Source organism: Chrysemys picta, unplaced genomic scaffold, assembly GCF_011386835.1.
Source record: "Chrysemys picta bellii isolate R12L10 unplaced genomic scaffold, ASM1138683v2 scaf143, whole genome shotgun sequence".
NCBI classification, from domain to species: domain Eukaryota; kingdom Metazoa; phylum Chordata; order Testudines; family Emydidae; genus Chrysemys; species Chrysemys picta.
This window is the reverse complement of record NW_027052850.1, coordinates 110,355-128,000: the sequence shown is the minus strand read 5'-3', so window position 1 is coordinate 128,000 and position 17,646 is coordinate 110,355. Positions and strand designations below refer to the sequence as shown.

General features: G+C 43.4%; 1 long non-coding RNA gene across 3 annotated transcripts in view; it reads right to left on the bottom strand.

Annotated features, from left to right (window-relative positions):
* Positions 1–4,472: 4,472 nt before the first annotated feature.
* LOC122174620 (uncharacterized) overlaps positions 4,473–17,646 on the bottom strand; it is an 89,963-nt gene continuing 76,789 nt past the window's right edge. For all 3 annotated transcript variants that reach the window (XR_010595577.1, XR_010595578.1, XR_006176704.2), the window contains 3 exons: positions 13,123–13,291; positions 5,934–11,580; positions 4,473–5,116 (listed from right to left, as the gene is read on the bottom strand). This is a non-coding gene — a long non-coding RNA (uncharacterized LOC122174620). The remainder of the gene's footprint in view (positions 5,117–5,933; positions 11,581–13,122; positions 13,292–17,646) is intronic.

The following is a 17,646-nucleotide window of genomic DNA, read 5'->3' as shown; positions in this document are numbered from 1 at the left end:
GAAAAGGGAGTGAATGGTGAAGTGTCAAAGTTTGCAGATGATACAAAATTTATTTAAGATAGTTAAGTCTAGAGCTGACTGTGAAGAGTTACTGGGGGAATCTTACAAAACTGGGTGATTGGGCAACAAAATGGCAGATGAAACTGAACATTCATAAGTGCAAAGTAATGCACATTGGGGGAAAAATCCCAGTTACACATATATAATGATGGGTTCTAAATTAGCTGTTACCACTCAAGAGAAAGATCTTGGACTCACCATGGATAGCTTTTTGAAAACTTCAGCTCAGTATACAGCAGTGGTCAAAAAGGCTAACAGAATGTTAGGAACTATTAGGAAAGGGCTAGAAAATATCATTATGCCACCATATAAATCGATGGTATATGCCCAATCCTTGACCAGTTCTGGTTCCCCATCTTAAAAAGGATATTGTGGAAATGGAAAAGGATTAGAAAAGGGCAACAAAGATGATCAACGGTATGGATAGGCTTCAGTATGAGGAGAGACTAAAAAGTTAAGGCTGTTCATTTTAGAAAAGAGACAACTAAGGGGACATATGATAGAGGTCTATAAAATCATGAATGATATAGAAAAAGTGACTAGAGAGGTGTTATTTACACCCTCACACAAACCCAGGGTCACTTGATGAAATTAATAGGCAGCAGGTTTAATACAGAGAAAGGGAAGTACTTTTCACACAACACTCATTTAACTTGTGGAACTCGTTGCTATGGGATGGTATGATGGCCAAAAGCACGTACTAGATAAATTCCATCAATGGCCTTTAGCCAAGATGCAACCCCATGCTTGGTGTGACCCTAAACCACTGACTGCTAGAAGTTGCGAGGGGAAGAATGGGGTAAATCACTCCAACTGCCCTGTTCTGTACACTTCCCCTGAGGTTCTGGCACTCGCCACTATCAGAGACAGGATACTGGGCTAGATAGACCATTGGTCTGACCTGGTGTGGGACTTCTTATGTTCTTATATAAGGCCAGATCCTCAGCAAAATCAGCATAGTTCTATTGACTTCAACAGAGCTCTGCTGACTTGCACCACTGTGGGATTTGGCTCTTTGTTCCATGACATGAATGGGTCAGATTTTTAAAAAGGGACCAACACTTTGGTAGTTTCACCTTCACACAGACATGTGGTTCAGCGAATATGTTTTGGATATTACATTTCTACTTTACAATTAGAGACCATTTCCTGTTGAGAAGGCTGGGCAGATTTGACATCCTAAATGAAATCGCGTTACTTGTTGTATAATGATACTTATGACTGTTCTGCTTCTCCTTTGAGCCCCTCCTGTGTCTGTGTCTATCTTTGTATACCATGCCCATCATTATGGTATCTCATAGCCTAGATGGGCTTGTGATTCACTTTCTTTTCTGGCAAAGTCAGGCTACTAGTGCATAAAACAGTATCTCCATATCTTATCAATCTTCACTGTGATTCACTTTCATGAAGCACGTACATCTCTGGTATGTCTTTTGACTTTCATTGTGGTATTAGTGAATTGCTTGCAAAGGATTGAGGCTGTAAATGTCTCATACAGTCAAACCTCCCATTGACTTCACTGGGAGTTTTACCTATATAAGGACTGCTTGGTTGGGCTCTGAGTGGAAGTGAGGAGATTTAAAGTCAGATGTTGCAATTCCGTTGGCTACACACAGTCAATTTGACTGCAGAGATTTGCTAGACACTTCCAAGGTTTTCCAAAAGACTGGCTATCACAATAATGCTTAGCACTAATGAGTGCATTGCAACTTCAAAGTCCTTCACACACATTAACTCATGAATCTTCAAAACACTTTGGGGAGGAAGGCCAGGAAGGATCATAATCTCTCTTTCGTGGCTGGATACACTGAAGCACACAGTTAAAGGTCACTATTCAGCCAACCACTTAAGCACAGGTGTTAGTCACATTACTTAATGCACTGCTGGAAGGCACTCAGGCCAAGATCTTCAAGCAGGTTTAGGTTCCTAATTCTCATTTAAATCAATGGGAGTTGGGTTCCTAAATACCTTTGAGGTTCTGGGTCACAGGTTCTGTGGTGATGAATCAAATAGAACACATGCTTAAAGTTCTGCATGTGCTTAAGTGCTTTGCTGAATCAGGACCTAAGTGACTTGTCCAAAGTCACATGGTGACAGAGCCAGGACTCTGGAGTTCTTGTTTCCTGGTCCAGTGATCAGTTTAGACAGTGCTGCTTCTCCAGAACATACCCCCAATGTTTTGTCCCCAAAGTCCTGAGGTCAGGCGCATGTGAATTCCCAAGATTAACATTGCAGAAAATATACCTAAAATGACAAGAAAGGAGAAGGTAACCCTTTGTATTGTTAGAGCTGAGTTCTCCGTGAGTGAATGTGGGAGGCATTCTTGGGAGTCAAATAATAATAATGAAAATAATGTGAGTAGGATACATTCTGTATTTCCAAGGAAAGATCACAATCAAGGAGTAAACCTCAGGAAAAGTTTGTCTATTAAAGCCTTACGTGATGGGGTGTCCCAACCCCAAGCTGGGCCTAAAAGGGTTACAGAGAACCTGTGAGTGTAATCAGCCCTACCCACAACATCTGCAATAAGTGTCAAACCTGGAGAGAGGAGTTAAAAGGGCTGAACCTGGCTCAGGTGGGGCCTGACCAGGAAGGAGAGCAGATCTCTGGCTCTCCCTCAGGGAGAGAAGCCTTGCTGGAGTCAGGGCGCTGAATAGGGCTGCTGGCAGATAGAGCCTCCCTGAAGGAAAGTACGTCTGCCACAGGGAGCCCAAGGCAGTTGGGAAAGAAAGCCGCAGGAAGCTGGGATTCTGTGCACTGGTGGAGGGGCTCAGGGAGCAAGAAGGCTCCAGATGGGTCAGGGACTGCCCTGCCAGGGGCACAGAGAAAACTCCCCCGCAGGAGAACCAGCCGGTGGGTAGGAAGTGCTGAGAAGCTCTGCAGTGAGCCTGGGGAAGAGGCTTAGAGAGCATGGAGCTGAGACACTGGGGGCCTGGGAATAGCCTGAGGCAAAGGCCCGAGGCAGGGCTAGGTAGGAAGTGGACCAGGAAGACAACAAGAGGCCTGTGTAGTCAGGCCTTGGCTGCCTATGCACGGGCCCCTGGACCGGAACCCAGTGGAGAGGGCGGGCCTGGGTCCCCTACCAGCCCTCCAAGGAAGGTGGAGCAGAAACCCGCTGACAAGGGGTAAGTTGAACTGAAACCCCCCGATAACCAGAGTAGGGCCTAGTGAATCTGGACTTGGACTTGAGGGTCCAACATGACGTTAAAGGACTAATAGTTGTTGGACGATTGGTTTACCCCAGAAGGAGTGGGACTCTATGTGACCTGGCTGCAGGGCCAAGTCACAAGACAAAACAGATTACTGCAGGGCTGGCATGGCTGTCAGTAGGGGATGCTAAAGGAGATGAGCGTGCAATGCCATGCCCAACCACCAAGGAGTGTGTTGATCAGTGAGTCGCACGCTTACACCTTACAACACACAATGTTTAACGGATTTCTAGTTACTGGGTTTTCCCCTGCGTTTTTGTGTCTTTTGCCTTCCTGAGTGCAGAATTACTGTTAATTATTACACAAAAATGAACGCTAACCAGGAACTAATACATGCAATGTGCCCCTGTCTTGCATTCATGTTGGAAGGCATGTTACCTCTCATGCAGAGGCTATGTAAGCAGGTGCCCATAGTGATATATCTTATGGTGTTAGGCTGCTTGACCAGTACTAAGATCATCCCTTGACTCACTTGCTGAGCAATCTTTGGCTGTGAATTTTCTGCCCATTGGTCCCTCTTTCACAAAGGTGTATCTGGTTCTGCTCAGTTCTGTGAGTAGGCACCTTGGCAATTCACAGCCCTTTGCATCCTCCATAGAAGCAACACTGCAGCTAGTGCAGAGGGTCCTGTGACAAATTTAGGGGGATGAAGGCACTTACTGCAGATGACTGAAAGCAGAAAGAGGGCCTGGCTGCTGGGAGAAGAAATGGGGGCAAATAGGAGGTGTGGGGTTTCAATGCAGTCTGGGAGAGTTAGTCAGAAGAAGGGAGCAGAGAAAGAGAGAGAGCAATGGGAGGCAATTAATGTCTTCATCGGGACCGGGATGAACCTCATGTTAGAGATATTGTCTTGCAGACATCTCTCTGTGATGGGCTGGACCCATTGGGAAGCCACCTGATGTGCTGAGATACCACTGAGTCTACCTGTTCTGCCAGCATGGGCCCCCTTTAACCTGTCTTGCTGAGCTAGGCTCTTGAAACCTCCTCTAACACACACACACACACACACAGGCAGGGACACACCCAGCTGCAGATCAGCTGTGGGAAGACTCAGTTTAAGGGACTTGCTCCAACACTCAGGTGTCCACCTCCCTGGGAGCGCAGACCCAAAGATATATTATGAAATTCACCCCCTCCCTCAATGTGGACAGAGATGTGCACACTTCTTGTCCCCATCCCCCGTTAGAAATTACAGAAACTGGGTTTAATAATAAACAAAACAAATTTTTATTAACTATAAAAGGCAGATTTTAAGCGATTATAAGAGATAACAAACAGAACAAAGCAGATTACTAAGCAAATGAAATCAAACATGCAAACTAAGCTAGTTTCACTAAAGACATTGGTTACAAATAGTATTTCTCCCCCTAGATATCGTTGCAGGCAGTTTGCAAAGTTTCTGTGGTTCAGAGTTCCAGTTATATTCCTTTTCAGACTGGACCCCTGTCTCAGTCTGGACTCCTCCCTTACCTTCAGTTTTCCTTTTTCAGTGTTTCTTCTTGGCAGACAGGCCATGGAGAGGAGGAGTCCTGTGTGCCTTCTTCCCCACCCTTAAATAGGATTTACATAAGGTGGTAATCCTTTGTTTCCCAAACTTGACCTCCCTTCCCTTCCAGTGGAAAGTTACAATAAGTCCCAGGTAATGTTTCGTATCAGGCGACAAGACCACCTGACTTTGTAGGATCAAGGCATCCATGAGTCAGTGGCAGTATGGCTCATTCACAGCTCATTGTCCTTGCTGATGGGCCATCCACCCTGTCTGGCTTTTCCATTGCTGTTCCTGAAGCGTTGGCAGGGGGCGTCACCCAAAGTAGCATAGTTGAAATACAGATACAGAGTCAATATTCCTAAGTTCAGATACAGAAATGATACAGGCATACAAATTGGATAATCACATTCAGTAAATCATAACCTTTCCAATGATATCTTACATGAGCCATCTAGAATAAAGTATCTCAGTTATGTCATTCAGATCATAAGCATATTTTCATAAAGAATATGGAATGACACGTCACACTCTCCTTCATTCACAATTCTGTGAACCACGTTCGAGCGCCCTCACAGTTGCCTCTCTTCCCACTCACAGTGCTATGGGTCACCTCCTATTGAGGAGGAGGAATAGCTCAGTGGTTTGAGCATTAGCCTGCTAAACCCAGGGTGATAAGTTTAATCCTTGAAGGAACCAAAAATCTGTCTGGGGATTCTATGATTCTCTCCCATTTGGGATCATGTGAATTTTCTATAGCAACTCCAGTAATGACAAACATGGGAAATTTACATTAGCATTTACTTCAAGCTACATGGTAATGCAAGTTAGCAGGTGGGAGTAAAGGAGGACTGTGAGAACCATTTCCCTGGTCATCTGTCTGTGGGCCACAAGCCAGTGCTCTACGGACCAAATGTAATCTATGGGCTAGAATTTAGGAACCATTTGGGATCTAAATTCAGTCTTGCAGGTCATAGTACAGGTCATAGTACTTCTGTCTCAAACAGAGCTGCAGAATTTTACACTGCAGCATGTTAGTTTTACCTACATTTTTCTAAATTAAGTAAATAGAATCTATAAAAGCAGAAAAACTGAACAATCTCACTTAAAAAAACAACCCACCCACCCCCATAAACTCTCATGCACACCTCAGAAATGTCTCCCAAAAACACACTGACCTTCCAACTGGGAGTTGATGGCTTTCTACACTGCCTTGCTATGGAGTTACTGCAGATGCTAAATAAACAAATAAATAAATCAGAGGGCCAGCTCTGTAAATAAGTTACCCATATGATGCAAAGTTCATCTCCCTGATGTTTTCTTTGGACTAACTTCGATTCTGAACATTGGGACTGACGCTGTTCGGCACGTGTCAGTGTTGTGTCATGTCCCATAACCCTTTCAGATCAAAGTGAAAGCAGGCAAACTGCATCCTTTCCTTCTGGACAAGGGACAAAGCACTGACACTCTGAATGACCGTTACTGACCACTGAGATACAAGCTGCCCACCACAAGATGGGGAATAAAGTTGGAGGATCCTGAACCAATAAAAGCCTGGTGAAAACTTACCACTTTTTAGGGAACTGCATGTTTTAAAGGCTGTTTTCATTTTCATTTTTTGCTGTTCGGTTAGTTTCTTTTAGCAATATCTCCTTTTCTGGTTTTATTGCGTTTTTCTCTCACTTTCTCCCAAGGAGGGATTAAAAACCCAAGATTTATATAGCATCAAACACCCCAGCTTTTATTGGTCCAGCAAGAACTCAGCATTACAGTCCCTGATGTTCTTCTGAGTTTAAACAAGGCTATGTTTTTAACTAATAATTAAGAAAATCCAGGAAAAGAACCTCATACACTTGGCAGAATAAATAATGGCTCTGATAATGCTTCTGATGGTCTGAATGAAAAACCCACAGTCCCTTTCATGTGGTAAATGTGGGTGTCAAGGCTGGATCCCCACTTTGAACTTTAGGGTACAAATGTAGGGGCCTGCATGAAAACTTCTAAGCTTAACTACCAGCTTAGCTCTGGTTCCGCTGCCACCATTTCAATTTTTCCCTCCCTGGGAAGCCTTGAAAAACCTTCACCAATTCCCTGGTGAATACAGATCCAAACCCCTTGGATTTTAAAACAAGGAGAAATTAACCATTCCCCCTCCTTCCTCCCACCAACTCCTGGTGAATACAGTTTCAACCCCCCTGGGATCTACAACAGGGAGAAATTAACCATCCCCTCTCCTTCCTCCCACCAACTCCTGGTGAATCAAGATCCAAACCCCTTGGATCTTAAAACAAGGAAAAATCAATCAGGTTCTAAAAAGAAAGCTTTTAATTAAAGAAAAAGGTAAAAATCATCTCTGTAAAATCAGTATGGAAATTAACCTTACAGGGTAATCAAACTTAAAGAGCTCAGAGGACTCCCCTCTAGTCTTAGGTTCAAAGTACAGCAAACAAAGATAAACACTCTAGTAAAAGGTACATTTACAAGTTGAGAAAACAGGAAAACTAACACGCCTTGCCTGGCTATTTACTTACAAGTTTGAAATAGGAGAGACTTGTTTAGAAAGATGTGGAGAACCTGGATTGATGTCTGGTCCCTCTCAGTCCCGAGAACAAACACACTCCCAAACAAAGAACACAAACAAAAGCCTTCCCCCCACAAGATTTGAAAGTATCTTGTCCCCTTATTGGTCCTTTAGGTCAGATGCCAGCCAGGTTACCTGAGCTTCTTAACCCTTTACAGGGAAAAGGATTTTGGAGTCTCTGGCCAGGAGGGATTTTATAGTACTGTAAACAGGACAGCTGTTACCCTTCCCTTTACAGTCCCTGATGTTCTTCTGAGTTTAAACAAGGCTATGTTTTTAACTAATAATTAAGAAAATCCAGGAAAAGAACCTCACACACTTGGCAGAATAAATAATGGCTCTGATAATGCTTCTGATGGTCTGAATGAAAAACCCACAGTCCCTTTCATGTGGTAAATGTGGGCAAACCGGGATCTCTTCCTCCTAGCAACCAATAATTTGACCTAATTCCCCAGCAACTGCTTTGCTCTCTTTGTGTGTGTGTGTGTGTGTGCATGCGTGCGCCCTAAGGATGAACTTCATTTGCAGCAGGGCTGCCAAACACATTTCACTGTACAGAAATTTGCTTTCTAAACTAGATCACCCCAGGGACTGAAATCTAGTGGGAACCCATCCAAATCCAATTGCTGGATATCTAAGGGGTCTGGCTGGATGTGGATTAGCAAACTCGCGTCTTTGATTTATGGAATTATTGGCCCTGGCAAGCATCATCGAAAGCCCATCAAGCTCCAGAAGTGCATTCTCTAAGGGTGAGATTCTCAGCTGGTGTAAATGGGTGTAGTTCCATGGGAGTCAGTGAAGCTGCGCCCATTTCCACCAGTGGATGACCTGGCTCTGTTTGTTTAGGCACAGCCCTGAGCAAGGAGTTGTTTGTAAGCAGCACGCAGGAGAAGTTGCTGTGCCACCAGACTCCTCGTTGTTTCTGTGCCTCAGAGATGCGCTTCAGAGGCACCGTTTCCTCACTGCTTCCCCTTTGCTCCAGGGTAGGGGTGGCTGGCTGTGTGTCAGTAATTTGCTGCTTGCTTAGCATATACCAGAAACAAATGTATTCTTCCCCACCTCCTATGGTATATTTTCACCAGCTCATGTGTTGTGGGAGGAGCCATGGTTCCATCCATCCGCCTGCCTGCTCCATGCTCACCTGCTCCAGGTGGGGCATTGACCAGGTGCATAGCACCCACTTATCTTTCTGCATCTGGTCCCAAGGACTCAGCAGCCCATACAGAGACACAAAGGAAGTTCTTATTGCCCTTGGCAGGCATGTAGTCCAAGTCGCTGTCTAGCCTTAAAAAAAATCTGAGGACTGTCCAAAAAACCACCAACACTGAAATGGGCCAAGTTTGCCATTTTAAAAAAAAAAATTGGGCCAGTGAAATAAATCATAATTTTTCCAAATGGCAACTGAGCAAGAAAGTGTATTAAGCAAAATGTAGCATTTGCCAGAGACCTCTGTTTTCCATGCTGCCAAGAAAACCCAAACCGTACAGCATTAAGAGGTAGCATGAAACAAAACCTGCTCTTGAATAATTAAGGATAGTCACAAAACTCTGGTCCATTTGAGAAATTGGGTGCAACTTAATACAATTTCCACCTCTGGAGTTTTCGTTTTTCCTTCAAAAGTTTCTGGAATTTGCGAGTATTCCTGCAAAATGTTTGGGGAGCCTAACCCAGCAGTTTCACATGATTCAGGTTTCAGGATAGGATCGGTGATTTACTGCTGCCTGGTGTTTAACGACTGTGGATTGAATCATCAGTGTTCTAGGGTCCAGGATTCTGGAAGTCACAGTGACCAGTTAACAATGTAACTTCGATTGGAGGGTGGCAGGAGGGTTTTGCCTGAGTGTAAATTGCAGATTTCGTCCCTTTGACCCTTCAAATAGAATCGACTTTATTATGTACCTTGCACAAGTGGGGCTCCGTCTTGATAGGGCCTCTGCTCAACACTGTAATACAAAGTAGTAAGGGGGAACTCTTGAAAAACAACTTTCATATGTTGACTTGCAGTGGGAGTGGGATGTCTGATTGTCCTTTTTACCTTTGAAAATCTCCCCCTAAATGTTTTGGTGCTGTGTTCACTTCATGTCCCATTCACGTTCACATTCACATCCACTTGAAATGTGCTAAAGGAAAGCTCTCTGGGGATCGCACTGAAATTCACAAAAATATGGTCTAGGGGCACTCACACACAAAAAAAAAACACGTTTTTTTTCAGCCAATCGGAAGAGAGACCTGAAAATGAGTCATGTCTGATGTATTTAATGATATACAGCCTGTCGCTGTAATGTAAAGCATTTGTTGTGGACATTGCTGCAATTGGCCTTATTATAAAGTGGAAATTTCAGATTTATTCCTTATGCAGCCTATCTGTTATGTTATCCTATTGAGTTACTTGGAAACAGCCATCATTCCATTATTTTAACAAGGGGACTATATCTAAACTGTCCTCTGTGATTTCAGTGTAGGCTTGTCTTCGCAATCCATGAAGATGATGTAACCAGAAAACAGCCCATTAATCTCATCCAAAGTCTTAAATTCCAAGGCACAATAAATCAAATTTAAATGAGTTTCCACTAGACCAAACTAAAGGAAAGAGTTTTATGAGAAATATTTCATTTACAGTGGGGGGTTTCTTTATGCAGATTTACAATTATTATGTAATTCTTTAAGCAGCTAGTTATGTTCAAGCAGCAGAAACAGAGGTGACGGATGAATGTCTAACTTTCTATTTTTTTGCATGCATATAAAATATTCTGTCGAACAGGTGCAGGAGCTGGTGGAAGGCAAAAAAATAGCCAGGCTCCCTTTGCTTCCCCTCGTGCTCCATGGACTGTCAGAGATGAAATGCCAAAGTATACAGGTTTGAAGGGTCTCTAGCTGCTTGGGCTGTGTCAAGTGAATTAGCAAGAGACAAAGGATGGCCTTGTGGTTAAGGCACTGGTCTGGGATTCAGGAGATCTCAGTTCAACTATTGACTCTGCTACAGACTTCCTGTGTGACCTTGGGCAAGTCACTTAGGCCTGGAGCCTCAAAGATATATAGATATGTAACCCCCATTCAAATCAATGGGTTATATAGGTGCCTAAATAACTTTAAGGATCTGGGCCTTTTTCCTTAGTCTGTAAAATGCAGATAACAGCACTTTCTATCTCACAGGGGAGTTTTGAGAATCAATCAGTAATATTTGTGAAGCACTCAGACAATACAGCAATCAGGTCTATACAAATATTGAGATTAAAAGCAGATATCTAGGTCTGAATATATCAACTGGCTGCAATAGTTGGACAGATATCTCTTATCTGGGGCATGCACAAGGTAGTGGGGTAGAAGGGCAGAGTTAAGGTTGTTTGAAGTACCTTAACTCCGCATTTCTATTTTCCAGCATTTGTTTGTTTTTGCAATGCACTTTAACTTTGAGTTTCTTGGCTTTCCGATGTCTGTGTTTTAAACAATTACTGCGCTCTATTAATTTTCCTCTCCACGTTATTGATAGATATATATGTAGATGCCTTAGTGACATGGGAGGAGGAGGGGGAGTTTGTCTGGATATTAGCATTAAGTTTACCCTTCCTCGTGTGGGTGTGTTTCTAACTGAAAATCACTGAGCACTGCGTGAGCTGACCCCTTCCTTCCTTTGACAGAATCTGTATTGTGTTAGAGATCTGCAGCGACTGGTAAAGTTATAGGAAACTACTTCTGAAACAGTTCTTGGTATTTGAAAGTGGAAAAAGTATCAGAGGTTTATGATCAAGGAAAGAGCAAGCAAGCACCTTATTCTTCCTGGAGAAATGTCCTTTCCAGGCTCCTTTCCATTACGTATGCCAACTGAAAGACACTTTTTTCCCCAAGAGGGATTATTATAGTGGTGCAGAGCTGGGGATGGGGTGAGAGAGAACATCTGTACAAAAAGCAACTTACTAAGGGCCAGATTCTGATACTTGTACTCACATCGAGAAGTATCTTACTCTTTGACTAGCCCCATTGAAATCAGTGGGATTACTCGCCAAGTAAAATACTACTTAACATTTTTAAGGGGATCCAAATCTGGCTGTTTGTCAGAACGGTCTATGCATTTTACATAGAACTTTAAAGAAACACTCTCTCTGTTAACATAGTTTCCCTTAGTGCTATTTTATGACATCAAGCTCCTGTACTGATGACATCATAGGCTGTTTCCAGAAGAATTATGACATCGTAGAGTCAACATTGTTACTTCCTTGCATGATCAATTCGGAGGAGCAGATAGGCTGTTAGGAGGAACATACTTGTTTAAATACAAATATATGTGCAAACTGCATTCCTTGCTCAAATCAAGCATGGAAGTCTTTTGGGAAATACACCACAGTTCAATGCTGTGTTCACCTAGGTGCAAAGAAAAGGAATTCCCTTCCACACAGGAATTGCCAGGTGAAATTCAGTGGCCTGAGTTGTGGAGGAGGTGAGAGTAGATTAACACAGTGGTCCCTTCTTGCCTTAAAATCTATGATTTTCTCCTTACTGAGGCAAAACTCCCCTTGAACTGAGCGAGAACTAAGGCCTGCAGGATTTGGCCTCAGTATCTTTGCTGCTAAGTAAGAGCAGTAAAAAACCAGCATGCCAAACACATGGAAGGAAAATGATTTTATGATTATAGATGACACGGTTTTATAGTCCTTTCCAGCATGGGGTCAGCTCTGCCAAAAGGCCACATCTACTGTCTGCCTTACCAGATGTTGGCCTGGAAGCTAGGACCGTGATCTCTTTTAATTAAAGTCAGATCAGCATTAGTTTACTCTGCTCCCATGTGTAGTTGTAGGCAGTTTAAGGAATACAAGAGATTTACTGGTACGTGTATTTTTAGGCTAACAAGGGTCAGATTTGAAAGCCTGCCTCCTGAACAGAACATTTCCACTTCTGAGTCAGCAGATGAACGCTCCTGGGAGGTCCGGATTTCGATAAGAAGGAACTCCTCCCCCTCTCTAAGCCTGGTTACATTAGAGACAATCACCAGCCCCGTTCCTTTGCTGACTGTCACATAGTCGTCTCTGATAAGGTACAGACAAGCAATGTACTGTAGATGTTACCAGTAAGCACCAGGGATGGGCAAACTGATTCTGAATCTTAGAACCTTGACCCTTCCCTGGAATCTTTACCGGTTCTGGATTGTTCAGTTCAGCGACCTTCCCATCTCCCTTACCAAATGGCCCATACATCCCCCCACCCCAATCTCCCTCCTTAAATCTTTCCCCACTTCTTGCCTAAGGACAAGGCATCTCACTCCAGTATTTTCATGGGGCTAGCTAATAAACCTGCTTCCCCTCCCAGCTGTTTGTCTCAAGATGAAACTTGATGGGAATTATTAGGTAGCGATGGAGGGAACCCCACCTCCCCATACATCTACAAGAACTGCTAATCTCCTGGGTATGCACAGGGGAGGCCCTCCCTTCATTCCTATGTAGTCCTTTCTCCACCCTTGCAGCAAGGCTGGGAGGAAGCAACCTGGTGTGACAGTGTCACAGAGTCTGGCTGCACAAGGGTAGGCAAGTGGTCAGGCTAGTCAACCTTAAAGACAACAGCCAATGCTGGAGGGTAGTGGGAAGGGGTAACTAGTTATTGTTCCTCCATCCTGGAACTCAGGCCTTTTCGGAGAAAAAGTCCATCTAGGCCTTGTGCCTGTTAGTTTGGATAAGCATCCTAGTGTTTAGATGCCAAGTCAGGCTCTGAACGATTGGAGGTTAGGTGCCAGCATTCCCTTTGTATAGTCGGATGCGGCACTGCTATACACAGTTGATTGAGCGGGGTGAACTTACCCATTCAATACAGTGGTGAAGATTGGCAGCCTGTGTAACTAACTGCAGCCTTTTGGTTTCAGACTCAAGGTTCTGGCAGGATTTTTCATGTCTTCAGGATGGATGGCCTCTGAAATATCAGGTTTTTTGGCTATGCGGCTGTCCCAGATGTTGTGCCGGGTGTTACAACCTGACATGGAAGAGAAATAGGGATTCCTGTAAGCTGCAAAGAAGACATTTTTCAGAGCCCACCATACTCCGAATTGACTAAAACTAAGGAATGTTTCCCAATTATAACCCCTTCCCAAAACAAATCAGTTATTTTATTACACCTGTACCCCGATATAACACTGTCCTTGGGAGTCAAAAAATCTTACCGCGTTATAGGTGAAACCATGTTATATCGAACTTGCTTTGATCCGCCAGAGTGCGCAGCCCCCCGAGCGCTGCTTTACCGCGTTATATCCGAATTCGTGTTATATCGGGTCATGTTATATCGGGGTAGAGGTGTATTTATTTTAGACATGGCAGAAGGGAAAAGCAAGGCTGTGTGTGTGTGTGTGTGTGCGCGCTTGTATATGAGAGAGAGAGGCAGCTGAGAGGAAAGTCTCACTTGTCACTTTGTAGTCAAGTATGATTGGTTTGTGCAGTTAACAGTATATTGAGAGGGATTGCCCTGAACTGTGGTGAGGATGAAGATGGAATAATCCTCCTTTAAGGATCAGATCTTTACCGGGCCTGTATTGATTGGTTGGAATCATCAAGTATATTTTTAATCCACGGTCTTAGCAATTTATCACATGTGTCATGAACACAATAAGCTCATCAGCCCACTGAACATCTCACTCCAGCGATAAAATTCAAGGATGTCTGGCGTAGTGCAAAATCACCCAGAGTAAAGAAAAGCTATAAAGGAGCGGAAACCTCTCTGGTTGTACAGCCAGGAGACCCCAAGGGCTGCAGGAAGTGGGGCTGGTGATTCAGTAGGGGGCACTCTTCCCTTTGAGCCAGCACTGAACCCAGGCTGGGTCAGGACCACATCTGGAATAGGGCACCTCTGACATCACGGCGCACACTAATGCCATGGTGGTATTTAGGCCTGAACACTACTGAGATATGAGATTGACTTAGCCTATGAAATCTGACAAAATCACCACCCCAGGTTTTGTAACTTCGGCTAACCTCCAAGGGAAGGAGAGATGTTGGACTGGAGGCATTGGGCCAGATCCGCAGCTAGTGTAAATCAGCAGAGCGCTGATTTAACTGGAACTGTGGTGAAAACTGGCACAGCTTCCATTGACGTCAGTGGAGCTATGCTTATTTACCCTAGCTGAGGATCTGGCCTGTTAGTCACAAGAAAGTAACTTAACATATTTAAAATGTATTGAGAATAATGAGGCAAAAGTAAATTGACTGTAAGGAATGACACAAGGAATGTCAGCTCCATAGGTCCTACTAAGTCCAAGCACAGGCAACATTTCATCCAAATGAGATTTAATTTACGGCATGTCTTGCATCTTTAACTAAACAAGTGATCATCTGGCAGCTGTTCAGTGGCCTATACAAAATGGCTTGGTGGTCTCAATGCTGTGGGCCAGATGCCAAATCACAACTCTCCATCTTTGGCGCTGGTTTACACCCTTGCTGGAAGGGCCGTGGCAGAGACCAAGGACTGAATGGGCTTGGAGACTGAACTACCTTTTCATGCCAAGAGATGGCCCCTGAAGGCCGGGAATGAGGCACAGTGGTAGATTAATGTAGGGAAGTTTGCACTGGTACTGGCAGTGTTGTAACTGTTCTGAATATTTCAGTCTCTAAAGCCATATGTCTGGCATCCTTTGAAGCGCAGTAAATCTATTAGATGGGGAAGGAGAATGTCCACAGCTAAAAAGAACAGACTAATAACTAAGAACCAGCGCTTTTCTGTAATGTTGCTCTAAATTTCTTCATAAACAGAGCGCCTATCAAAATGGCTGCTGGTGTGGGACTGTTAGAGTGATGATGTCTGTGCACATGCACTAAAGAAATAATATTCCACTACTTGATGTTGAAAAGACAAGACTACAGTCAGTGGCATGAGGTTAAATGACATAAAAGTGAATATGATAAAAATCCCAAATTTGTTCTATAATCTAATGACTTGCTTCTGCAAAGAGACACATTGGTGTGGACACTTATGGTGACACACAGTGTACCACTGACTTCAGTGGGTCTACTTAGGTGCTTGAAATTAAGCATGTGCTTTGCTGAATCAGGGCCAAGTATGCCCAGTACCATGCAGGATTAAGCCCTCAGTGAACCCCAGAATAGTAAGAACCGGTCACTTCAGCAGTATTCCATCTTAATTCACTACATCTTATCTCCTTAGGTTCTTAGAAATATAAGGTCTTGTGTGATTCTCTACTCACAGGGATGTAACTCAAGAGTGACATTGAACTCTATAGCATTACACTTGGGTCAGGGAGGGGAGAATTATACCCACATGTTCATACACAAACCCTCTGTACACTAACACATTTAGATGCCACTCAAATACATAGTCACATAGCTAATGTTTTTTGGCTAAGAAAATGGTTGCATCTTCTAAAGGGCCCCATTCAAAATGCAGAAGTGATGTCCTGCATTAAACAGCATTGCAGTCAAGCACATCACTCAGACAGTCCTTCACATGTTTCAGACTATTAACAACATACATGTTGATGGTCAGTGCTATGTAAGTTATATGAATGTGGGAGCATTTTGGAATGTATAATAGGTTTTGCTATTTTTCCTACAGACAGGTCTACATGGAAACCACTTATCTGACCACCAGATCCACCCCTGTCCTTTATGGGCTCAAAAATGGGACCTGGATCCAAACCACTCTTGGTATGGGTTTTGCTAAAGCAACCAAAATAAAAATTGATGAGGTTTGCCCATCTGCTTTTACCCATCTCTAACTTGCTGCACATTTTTTTCAGTACAATGACGTTCTCTTGCCTGATGGGTTGCCCATATGGTCACCATGAGCTGATGGTTCTGGTTAAACTGACTTCCAAAGAGCTTATATTTTTGGTAATTCTGCTTGCACTCAGAGACTGCTTCTCTCCCTGTGCTGTACTGCTAGAATTGAGATCAGCAGAGGTGCTCAGGCTTGGAGCCATTTTCATATAAATGAGATGGGTTGTTGGTTTAGTTCTGTCAGGGCCTCAGCTATGGAACTCACTCCACCTCTTTGGTCCCAAATAGCCCAAGTTCAGGACACACTGGAAAGCTCGTGTGTTTTCCTTGCAAGACATTTGGAAATGTCTGTGTGGTGTCAGTAGTGGAACTGTCACTGTAGGAGTGGCGAATTGCTTGAGAGGGATTTGAGCATTTAGGTTACTGAGGGTGGTTTGTCTTAAATTGCTGCACTTTGGATATATGTTTCATAGGCCTGGTTGACAAGATTCTATCTAAACTATTTTTGATGGGAAATAATTGGGTTTTCAATTAAATAAACACTTTCACAGAACGTGTCTGCTTTGATAAAAAATTCTAATTTTCTTTTTCTTTTTGGTCAGAAACTTGAAGAAAAAAGTTGGGTGGGTGTTTTGGTTTTTTGACGTTTATGGATAAACAAAAATCAGGATTTTGACTTTTCAATAAAAAGTTGAAATTTTCCACAGAAAAGCCCCATTTTCTGACTAGCTCTAATTTTATGCCAAGGATGCCAACACCAGATGTATAGTCACCCTTTGTAGCTCGTCCATAAATGAAAATAAATCGTCCTAGACAGAACATTTGTGTTTGTATACATATGTATCCCAATCTTCCTAACTTATTTGATCATAATAGCAAATCTTGGTGGGAACCATTTGTAAAAAGTAGCATGTCGGTTTTTGTTCATTTGTTTTTCCAAATATCTCTTTTCCCTTAGTAATAAATGACACCATTAGCATTTAGCTGGGCAAACAGTGCCAATGAAAACCCTTGTAAAACAGCATCTTTCCTAGCCATCCTGCAGGCAGAACTTAAGCTTAATGACTCATCCAAATCTGCAAGTCTGTGGTCTTCTGTCCCACAAGGAGCAAATAAATACTAGCTAAGTGAACGACTGAGATTTCACAATTTGGGGGGAAATGGAGGAAATTAGCTCTGTTTACTCTCGGGAAGACACAGGGCAAAATTGTGACAAGCATCTGGAAATGTCAGAATTGTTAAGGAACAAGTATTGCTCCCTCAGCTGTTCAACCCACATATAGACACGGCACTAAATTCTGCTCCACTTCATAGCACAAAGAGTGCCAATGGCAGATTGGCATTTCTCTGGCAGTGCAAAGATCAATGAAATATGGAGCATTCAGAAGGAGAGTTTTCAGGGGAATTTGGGTGCAAAACTCCCTTAGGTCCTTTTGAAAAGCCCAGCCTATATCTGCTTTATGAAAACAGGGGAATACGTACTGAAGCATGATGGGGCTGAACCAGAACCTTGGATCTGCTCTTCCTGAACTGGGAGGGTGGTTCTCAGACTCTGAAATGAAATGAACCCACATCTCCGACTGGAACACCACCGAAGCTTGGGGT